General features: G+C 55.5%; 1 pseudogene across 1 annotated transcript; it reads left to right on the top strand.

Moving 5' to 3' along the window:
- Positions 1-1,073: 1,073 nt before the first annotated feature.
- LOC144601223 (uncharacterized) lies at positions 1,074-10,375 on the top strand (annotated as a pseudogene). The gene is made up of 4 exons (XR_013548268.1): positions 1,074-1,308; positions 1,532-2,837; positions 4,950-5,095; positions 6,055-10,375. The product of XR_013548268.1 is annotated as an uncharacterized LOC144601223 (transcript).
- Positions 10,376-10,700: the final 325 nt, after the last annotated feature.

Raw genomic sequence — 10,700 nt, forward strand, 5'->3', positions numbered from 1 at the left:
TGTCACTGAAAGGAAGCATGCAGTCACCGAAATGAAACATGCAGTCACTGAAAGGAAGCATGCAGTCACTGAAAGGAAGCGTGCAGTCACTGAATGGAAGCATGCAGTCACTGAAAGGAAGCATGCAGGTACACCAGGCAGTGAAGAAAGCCAATGGAATGTTGGCCTTCATAACAAGAGTAGTTGAGTATAGGAGCAAAGAGGTCCTTCTGCAGTTGTACAGGGGCCTAGTGAGACCGCACCTGGAGTACTGTGTGCAGTTTTGGTCTCCAGATTTGAGAAAGGATATTCTTGCTATTGAGGGCGTGCAGCATAGGTTTACTAGGTTAATTCCCGGAATGGCGGGACTGTCGTGTGTTGAAAGACTGGATTGACTAGGCTTGTATACTGGAATTTAGAAGGATGAGAGGAGATCTTATCGAAACATATAAGATTATTAAGGGGTTGGACACGTTCGAGGCAGGAAACATGTTCCCAATGTTGGGGGAGTCCAGAACCAGGGGCCACAGTTTAAGAATAAGCGGTAGGCCATTTAGAACTGAGATGAGGAAAAACTTTTTCAGTCAGAGAGTTGTGAATCTGTGGAATTCTCTGCCTCAGAAGGCAGTGGAGGCCAATTCTCTGAGTGCATTCAAGAGAGAGCTAGATAGAGCTCTTAAGGATAGCGGAGTCAGGGGGTATGGGGAGAAGGCAAGAACGGGGTACTGATTGAGAATGATCAGCCATGATCACATTGAATGGCGGTGCTGGCTCGAAGGGCCGAATGGCCTCCTCCTGTTGATCCAGCGCGCAAACAGGCCCTTCGGCCCACTGAGTCCGTGCCGACCAGCGACCGTGGCAACCGGTGCAACTGCGGGATGGGCGGCTGTGATTGGCGGACTGCGCTGTCTGTCCGTGGGACGGGGCTGCCGCTCGACCTGTAGGACGCGCTCACCTGAGCCGGTGGAAGGGGGGGCGCGGTCACGGCTCTGATTTGTCGGACGCCGGTACCTATTACTTTGTGACGTGCAAACCGGGGAGACGGGACTCGCTCCCATTGGCCGCTGGCGCTGTCCGTCAAGAGGGGGGGAGGGCGTGGGGTCACGTGAGGCCGGACAAGGCCTTCGCTCGCTCAGCGCCGGAAGCCCCGCGTCCTTATCCCCGCCCCCTCCTTTCCCGAGGGCGGCCGGCCGGCGACCCGAGGCGTGCGGGCTCGGGGGGAATGTGAGTGAATGAGGGAGGTCGGGGCGCCCTCTGGTCCTCCGACTGCTGCGCCCCCTGGCAACTAGCTGGCGGGCGGCGCCGTGCCCGGATGCTCGGCCTCCCCAGGTCGGTGAGGCCCCCACCTGCTCATCACACCCCCCCCCCGCTTCTTCCCCTCCCTCCTCTCACTTCCACTGCCCTCATGCCCCTGCCCTCCCTTCCCTCCCTTGCCTCCTCACCACCTCTCCCCTCACCCCCCCCCCTTTCCTCACCCTTAGCCCCTCACTCCCCACCCCCCACCCCGCCTGCCCTGTTTGCCAGCTTGTTGACCCTCTGTGTTCTCCTGCAGGGTTTCGGAGCCGTTGCTGTGGATGTAGAGAGGGGACGTGAGCGGCCATTGAGGGCAGCCAGGGTGCCGGTGAGCCCCCTTCATCTGCTCGGTGTGCGGGCTGAGCTTCGGTGGAGGACCGCATGACGGGGCACAAAAAGAAGCGTTATAAGTGCGACATGTGTGCCAAGGCCTGGCAGCTTCCGTGCGGCAAGACCTTTACCCAGTTGTCGGGACTGAGCCACCACTGGTGGGTGCACAGCGGTGAGAGGCCCTTCGGCTGCTCTGACTGCGTCAAGGGCTTCAAGGCAACGCAGGAGAAGAAGACCCACCGGCGGGTGCACACGGGCGAGAAGCCCTTTAGCTGCTCCACCTGCAGCAAGAGCTTTGCCCAGTTGTCGGGGCTGACCCACCATCGGCGGGTGCACAGCTGTGAAAGGCCCTTCACCTGCTCCGACTGCGACAAAGGCTTCAAGTCGTCGACGGACCTGTTGATGCACCAGCGCCTGCACACCAGGGAGCGGCCCTACACCTGCAGCGACTGCGGCAAGAGCTTCACCCGCTCCAACAACCTGTTGATGCACCAGCGCACCCACACCGGAGAGCGCCCCTTCACCTGCGCCCAGTGTGGCAAAGGCTTCACCCGCTCCAACAACCTGCTGGAGCACCAGCGCACCCACACCGGAGAGCGCCCCTTCACCTGCGCCCAGTGCGGCAAGGGCTTCACCCGCTCCTCCAACCTGCTGAGCCACCAGCGAGTGCACTGTGGTGAGCGCCCCTTCACCTGCGCCCAGTGCAGCAAGAGCTTCACCCGCTCCTCCAACCTGCTGAGCCACCAGCGAGTGCACTGTGGTGAGCGCCCCTTCACCTGCACCCAGTGTGGCAAGGGCTTCACCCGCTCCTCCAACCTGCTGAGCCACCAGAGAGTGCGCTGTGGTGAGCGCCCCTTCACCTGCGCCCAGTGCGGCAAGAGCTTCACCCGCTCGTCCATCCTGTTGAGGCACCAGTGGGTGCACGCCGATCACCGTCCCATCCCCAGTGGCAATCGCTTTGCCATGGCCTCGCAAGTCCTGTCTCACCAGCGCGTGCACACCAGTGGCCAGTCCTACAACTGCCAGTACTGCGGTGAGGTGTTTGACAGCTCGCGGGGGCTGCGGCAGCACCGGCGGGCCCACGCCAGCGAGCGGCTCTTCCCACCGCGGCAAGCATTTCAAGAGTGCACGGGGGCTGCGGGAGCACCAGTGGATACACACCGGAGAGAGACCCTTTGACTGCTCTGAGTGTGGCAAGGGTTTCACCCGCATATCCAGCATGGGGGAAGGAGAGAGTGGGAGCGGTGGGGGTTGGGGAGAGTGGGAGGACAGTGGGTGTGGGGGGCAGGGGAAGGTGAGGGGGTTGGGTGTCGGGGTAAGAGAGAGTGGGGGTGGGGAAGAGGGGGGAATGGGGGAGGGGGGTGGGGGAGGAAAGAGTGGGTGGAAAGGGTGGGGAGGAGGGCGGAGGAGAGTGGGGGTGGGGGGAGAGTGGGAGTGGGGAGGAGGGCAGGGTGGGGGTGGGGAGAAAGGAAGAGTGGGGGTGGGGGAGAGTGGGGGTGGGGAGGAGGGAAGATTGGGGGTGGGATGTGGGCAGGGAGAGTGGGGTAGGGGAGGGGGGGGCGAGTGGGGGTGAGTGGAGGGGGGAATAAGGGTGGGGAGGGGGGAATGGGGTGGAGGCGGGGTAGGGCAAGTGGGGTGGGTGGGAGGGATGGAGTGGGGCAGTGGGGGGATTGAGTGGGGGGGTTGAGGGTGCTACAATACAGGAGAGGCTTTTGGTCCAGGGCTCACTCACTCACACCCTCGCCCCTTCCCTGTCCCCCCACTACGAGGAATGGGCCCAATGGGTCCACTTGGTCTAGTTTAAGAATAAAGCATAATACATTAAAACATTGAGAATACAACAAAATCGTTTAAATGTGCGAGTTAAATAAACCAGAGCAAAAAGAGACCACAGACTTTTTATATCGGCCAGCTTCTCGTCTATCAATTAGCTCCCAATCTGCCACTTGCATAGATCGGGTGAAACGATAAGCTTTTGACGCAAGCAAAAACAATATCAGAGACCTTGTCGACGTTTGAGTTAGTTAGATGTTTTTTATTTGAAGTCGCGATATAGCATATGGGCATATCTCTTGTCATCGACTGGTTATTGATACGCTTGGTAAAATTCCATATCTTACCACAGTTTATGCGATCGATAGGAACTGCCAGAAATCTGTATCAATCTTCTTGTCAATAAAATCTCCAACCGATTACATTTTGGCTAATGAATCTTTTGGCACAACCTTTGGCTGAACCTCTGTCAGCACCTTCTCGGCTCCCACTTGCTAACACGTCCAAAAACTGCCGTAACTCTAGCTCTGCCCAGCCCATGCATAAGCATCGCATGGGTTTTCCTTATTCCACAAAATGCTGGAGTAACTCAGCAGGTCAGACAGCATCTGGGAGAGAGGGGTGATGTTTCGGGTCGAGACAGACGGGGTCTGAAGAGGGGTCTAGATGCTGCCTGACCTGCTGAGTTACTCCAGCATTTTGTGATACCTAAGGAGTTGTTATCGTGGAATAAGGAAAACCTTATCTATTCTTTTGCAGCTGCAGAACAAGCCACCCATTTAAGAACAAAGAAACCCTTTTGCGCCTGTCTGTTCCCCATCACTCCTAAACGAATAAACACATTATTTTCTAATGATAACACTATTCTGCAACAAGCATCCATTTTACTGCTTTCTACTGAAAATAAGCATTCGTTTTATATTAGCTAAAACAACAACAAAAGTAACCATCTTCAACCATCTAAAACAAAATATCAATATCTATAATTAACTATACCAGCTAATAGCATATAGATTATCAGGGGCATTCCCTGAGGGGTTCGGGGGGGGGGGGGGGGGGGGGGGTTGGAAGAAGTTTATTCTATGTTTTTCCCTTCAGTTGTTGTCTGGGAAGGAAAGGTGACGGCAATCGGCCCGTCGGGGCTAATCCTCTCTGCCTTTCCCGCCCATACCTTTAGAAATGAGATGCGGAGGAATTTCTTCAGCCGGAGGGTGGTGAATCTGTGGAATTCATTACCACAGACGCGGTGGAGGCCAAGTCACTGGGTATTGTTTGGATTTTTAGAGATACTTGCAGAAACAGGCCCTTCGGCCCACTTAGTCCTCACCCACCAGTGATCACCCCGTACACTAGCTAGCTCCATGAATGAATAAGTTTAAGTTTATTGGCCAAGTATGTGCACATACAAGGAATGTGCCTTGCTGCTCTGCTCGCAAGTAACAACACGAACATACAGTAAATATGTAAGAATAAGGCATAAAACATTAAGAATACAACATTAACGGTTTAAACGTTTGAGTGAAATAATCCAGAGCAAAAAGAGACCACAGACTTTTGGTTATTGGGTCGGGAAGGAAGGAGAGGGTGGGGGAAAGGACGCGGGGTCGGGCGGAGGAGGTGGCGATGGCGGCCGGCGACCAGGTCCCGCCTCCTCCCCACTGACGGGCAGCGGCAGCGGCCAATGGGAACAGGTCCCGCCTACGGTGTCATGGTGCCCCAGGTACCGCCCTTTCCCGGTGTTCGACCAATCAGAGTAGCGTACCGCCCCCCTGTGCAGGTGAGCGCGTCCGATAGGTCGAGCCACAACTCCGCCCCTCCACCAATCGGCGCCGCCCTTCCCGCACTAGCAACGGTTGCCGTCCCCGGGCCCCCAGAAGCTGCGGGAGCTTCAGCAGGTTGGAGGAGCGGGTGAAGGCCTTGCCACACTGGGCGCAGGGGAAGGGGCGCTCGCCGGTGTGCAGGCGTCGGTGCACTTTCAATTCCGGCATCGACTTGAAGCCTCAGCCCCGACAAATTCAAAAAGCTCTGGCCGCAGTCGGAGCAGTGGACGGGGCGGGAGCGGGTTGGTTGGGTGAGGGGAGAGGAGGTGTGGGTGAGGAGGGGGGAAGGAGTGGAGAGGTGGTGGGGAGACGAAGTGGGGATGAGTGATTAGGGCGGTGGAAGTGAGGGCAGGGGGAGGAGGGGGGAGTGGCGGGGCGCACCGACCTGGGGGCACTGAGCATTCAGGCACCATGTCGAGCCTCCCTGCACCATGCATGAGGATGATGTCACGGCGCAGGGCGGCTCACGCGCAGGTGGAAGGATCGGCGTGGTGCCCGGATGCTTGGCACCACCATGTTGGTGTGGCCTCCCCCCCCCCCCCCCTCACACATCCCACCATCCTCACCCATGATCAGCCATGATCACATTGAATTGCGGTGCTGGCTCGAATGGCCGACTCCTGCACCTATTGTCTATTGTGCCCGGGTGGTCGGTGCCCCCAGGTCGGTGCCGTGCCCCCTCATCCCCAGGCCCCCTCGCCCCACACCCTTCGACCCCCCCATCCTCCACTACCCCCCTTCACCCCCTTGACCCCTATCCTGACCCCCTTATCCACCCCTCAAGCACTAATGATCACGTTTTAGTAATGTCCTGTTTGCTAGCTTGTTGACCCTCAATGTTCCCCTCCTACAGGTTTAGGAGCCGTTGCTGTGGATGGAGAGACGGGGACGTGAGCGGCCATGGAGGGCGGCCAGGGTGCCAGTGAGTCCCCCCCCATCTGTTCGGCGTGTGGGTGGAGCTTCGGTGGAGGACCACATGACGGGGCCAAACAAGGAGAAGCTTTATAAGTGCGACGTGTGTGGCAAGGCCTGGCAGCACCTGTGCCGGCTGGAAACCCACCGGCGGGTGCACACGGGAGAACGCCCCTTCGGCTGCTCCGACTGCGGCAAGAGCTTCAAAACTGTGCCGGAGCTGAAGATCCACTGGCAGGTGCACACGGGCGAAAAGCCCTTCACCTGCTCCACCTGTGGCAAGAGCTTTGCCCGGTCATCGGGGCTTAGGTTGCACCGACGGGTGCACACGGACGAGAACCCCTTTGACTGCACCATCTGCGGCAAGAGCTTTGTCCACTCATCGGGGCTGTTGGATCACCAGCGGGTGCACACAGACGAGAAGCCCTTTGGCTGCTCCACCTGCGGCAAGCGCTTTGCCCAGTCGTCGGGGCTGCGGAAGCACCAGCGGGTGCACAGCGGCGAGAGACCCTTCACCTGCTCTGATTGTGGCAAAGGCTTCAAGTCAAAGCCGGAGTTCAAAGTGCACTGGCGCCTGCACACCGGCGAGCGCCCCTTCACCTGCGTCCAGTGTGGCCAGGCATTCACCCACTCTTCCAACCTGCTGAAGCACCAGCGCCTGCACACCGGCGAGCGCCCCTTCACCTGCACCCAGTGCGGCAAGGGCTTCATCGACTCCTCCCAGCTGCTGAGCCACCAGCGCCTGCACACCGGCGAGCGCCCCTTTACCTGCGCCCAGTGCGGCAAGACCTTCACTCGCTCCAAATACCTGCTGGAGCACCAGCGCATTCACACCAGCGAGCGCCCCTTCACCTGCGCCCAGTGTGGCAAGGGCTTCACCAGCTCCTCCACCCTGCTGAAGCACCAGCGGGTGCACAGCAGTGAGCGGCCCTTCACCTGCTCCGATTGTGGCAAGGGGTACAAGGCGATGGCGGGGTTGAAGTTGCACCGGCGCGTGCACACCGGAGAGCGCCCCTTCACCTGCACCCAGTGTGGCAAGAGCTTCACCCGCTACAGCACCCTGCTGCAGCACTTGCCCATCCACACCAGCGAGCGCCCCCACATCTGCACCCAGTGCGGCAAGGGGTTCAACCGCTCCTACAGCCTGCTGAAGCACCAGCAGGTGCACGCCAGTGATCGTCCCATCTCCAGACCGATGAGTGGCGAGCACTTTGCCGTAGCCTCCCACTCCCTGTCTCACTAGCGCGTGCACACTAGTGGCCAGCCCTATGACTGCCAGTACTGCGGTGAGACGTTTGACAGCTCACGGGGGCTGCGGCAGCATCGGCGGGCCCACGCCGGCGTGCGGCTCTTCCCACCGTTGCAAGCGTTTCAAGAGTGATCCATATCCCTCCATTCCCTGTATATCCATGTCTACATTCCCTGTCTACAAGCCTCTGAAACACTCAATGGTGCAGCGGTTGAGTTGCTGCCTCACGGCTCCAGAGAACCGGGTTCCATCCTGACTACGGGTGCTGTCTGTTCGGAGTTTACACGTTCTTCCCGTGACCTGTGTGGGGTTTCTCCGGGTGCTCTGGTTTCCTCCCACACTCCAAAGACGTGCAGGTTTGTACATTAATTGGCTTGGTGTAAATGTAAATTGTCCCCTGTGTTTGTAGGATTGTGCTAGTGTGCGCGCATTGCTGGTCGGCGCGTACTCTGTGGGCCGAAGGGCCTGTTTCCGCACTGTGTCACTAACGTCCAAAGTGCACGGGGGCTGCGGTAGCAGCAGCGGATACACACCGGAGAGAGACCCTTTGTGTGTGGCAAGGGTTCATGAAGACCTTTGAAAGCTTGTGCTGGCCCAGCTGACAAACATCACAAACCCCCTGCTGGACCTTCTGCAGTTTGCAGACCGGGCCAATAAATCGGTGGATGATGCAGTCAACCCAGGCCTGCACTTCATCCTCCAGCACCTAGACCACAAGGGGATCTATGCCAGGATTTTGTTTGTTGACTTTAGCTCTGCATTTAACACCATTGTGCCAGAGCTACGACTCTCCAAACTCTCCCAGATGACTGTGCAACTGAAGGGAAAAACATAGAAGAAACTTCTTCCAACCCCCCCCCCCTCCCCCCCCCTCCCCCTCAGGGAATGCCCCTGATAATCTATATGCTATTAGCTGGTATAGTTAATTAGAGATATTATTTTGTTTTAGATGGTTGTAGATGGTTCCTTTTGTTGTTTTAGCTAATATAAATTGAATGCTTATTTTCAGTAGAAAGCAGTAAAATGGATGTTTGTTGCAGAATAGTGTTATAATTGGAAAATAATGTGTTTAGGAGTGATAGGGAACAGACAGGCGCTAAAGGAATTCTTTGTTCTTAAATGGGTGCCTGGTTCTGCGGCTGCAAAAGAATAGATAAGGTTTCCATTATTCCACAATAATAACTCCTTATATGGGCATGTGTGAAAGTAGGAAACTTTCGTTTCGAATCCACTGTAGGTGATGCATTTCCCTGAAATCATGTGACCTGTATTAATGGTTTTGTTTTGTCTGTAACCATGTGAATTGTATTTAGATTGTAATTAGTTGTTGATTTCTATGTAACACCCCTTTTCCTTTCTGTATAAAAAGTTATTAATCTTGGAAAAAGCTGTTCTTTCCGTCTCCCTAGTTGAGATCTTTTCAGACACTGCATTGTATCTGGAGATCCTCACGGGAAGAACCCCACTGTGGAATATAATCTGTTGTACACATCCAGTATTCTTGCGCTTTAATGTTTCATGGTAAAGCACTTTAAATTGCTTTGTTGCTGGAATGTGCTATATAAATAAACTTGCATTGCCTTCGGCTTTTACATTCCATGCTTCTCTCACACTGACCATGCTTCGTTTCCTAATCTCTTGGTCACAAAACACATCCCCGACGGATCGATTGTAATCGTGTGTTGCCTTTCTGCTGACTGGTTAGCACGTGACAATAAACTAAACTCAACCCTCCCGCCACCAGGGGCGCTGCAGAGAGGCAACGTCAACAGCCTGACAGCGGGAGAAGACGGCAGGGGACAGAAAATACATTCTGGCCTTCCATCACAGTGAGGAGGTGACTGGAGGAGGAGACTCACTGTTTTGGCTGTTTCTTTTTTTTTTTTTGTGTTGGTTGTGATTGTATGTGAAATTGTTTATTTTTATTGCTCTATTGCTGGACTGTGGGTGACCTTTCATTTCACTGCACATCTTGTATGTGTATGTGACAAATAAACTTGACTTGACTCGAGCCAGCACCACCATTCAATGTGATAATGGCTGATCATTCTCAATCAGTACCCCATTCCTGCCTTCTCCCCATACCCCCTGACTCTGCTATCCTGACTCTGCTGTCAGCCTCCATCGGACTTACCATCCAAGTCCGTGGATCGGACTTACCATCACCGGAGCCGGCCGTCTTCGGAGGCTGCGGGAGCGGCTGCGACTTGCCTTAGGTTCGGGCCGCGTGGATTCCGACATCGGGAGCTCCGGCAGCGGCAGCATGTTCGCCCACCCCGGATCGCGGGGCTTGGGGCGCGGACATTTCACCGTCCGGCGCAGCCTAAGATGGCCGCGGGATATTTCTCTGCTGGGCGGGGGTTTCAATGTCGGGAGCCACGACCGCCCCGACGTGCAGCAACAGCGGCAGCGACAGCGTGTTCGCCCGCCCCGGATCGGACTTATCATCAGCGGAGCCGGCCGTCTTCGGAGGCTGCGGGAGCGGCTGCGACGCGACGCGCCTTGGGCTTGGCCCGCTGTGGACCGTCCGGTGCGGCCTGCAACCACAACAACCTGACCGCGGGCGAGGACAGCAGGAGAAGGGAAAGACATTGTGGCCTTCCATCACAGTGAGGAGAGAGAGGACTGGAGGAGACTCACTGTGATGGATGTTTCTTTGATGGATGTTTCTTTTTTGTGTGTTTTTGGGGTTGGGTGGTTTGAGTGCCTGTTTGATGCTTTTATTGTTGGACTGTGTTTTTGGGGGTTTTGGGGTGTGTGATTTGAATGCCTATTTAATGCTTCTATTGTTGGACTGTGTTTTGGGGGGTTTTTGGGGTTGGGTAATTTGGGTGCCTGTTTAGTGCTTTTATTGTTGGACTGTGGGTGATTGAATTAACATTTTGTTCAAGATGGCCGCGCCGTTGTGTTTTGGCTGCCTGCCACTGTATGTTTCTTTTTTTCCTAGTCAGATGTGCAGCACTTTGGTCAACGTGGGTTGTTTTTAAATGTGCTATACAAATAAATTGACTTGACTTGACTTGACTTGACTTAAGAGCTCTATCTATCTCTTGAATGCATTCAGAGAATTGGCCTCCACTGCCTTCTGAGGCAGAAAATTCCACAGATTTACAACTCTCTGACTGAAAATGTTTTTCCTCTTCTCCGTTCTAAATGGCCTACCCCTTATTCTTAAACTGTGGCCCCTGGTTCTGGACTCCCCCAACATTGGGAACATGTTTCCTGCCTCTAACGTGTCCAACCCCTTAATAATCTTATATGTTTCGATAAGATCTTCTCTCATCCTTCTAAATTCCAGTGTATACAAGCCTAGTCGCTCCAGTCTTTGAACATATGACAGTCCC

Source organism: Rhinoraja longicauda, chromosome 16 (assembly GCF_053455715.1).
Source record: "Rhinoraja longicauda isolate Sanriku21f chromosome 16, sRhiLon1.1, whole genome shotgun sequence".
In the NCBI taxonomy this organism is placed as follows: Eukaryota; Metazoa; Chordata; class Chondrichthyes; order Rajiformes; family Arhynchobatidae; genus Rhinoraja; species Rhinoraja longicauda.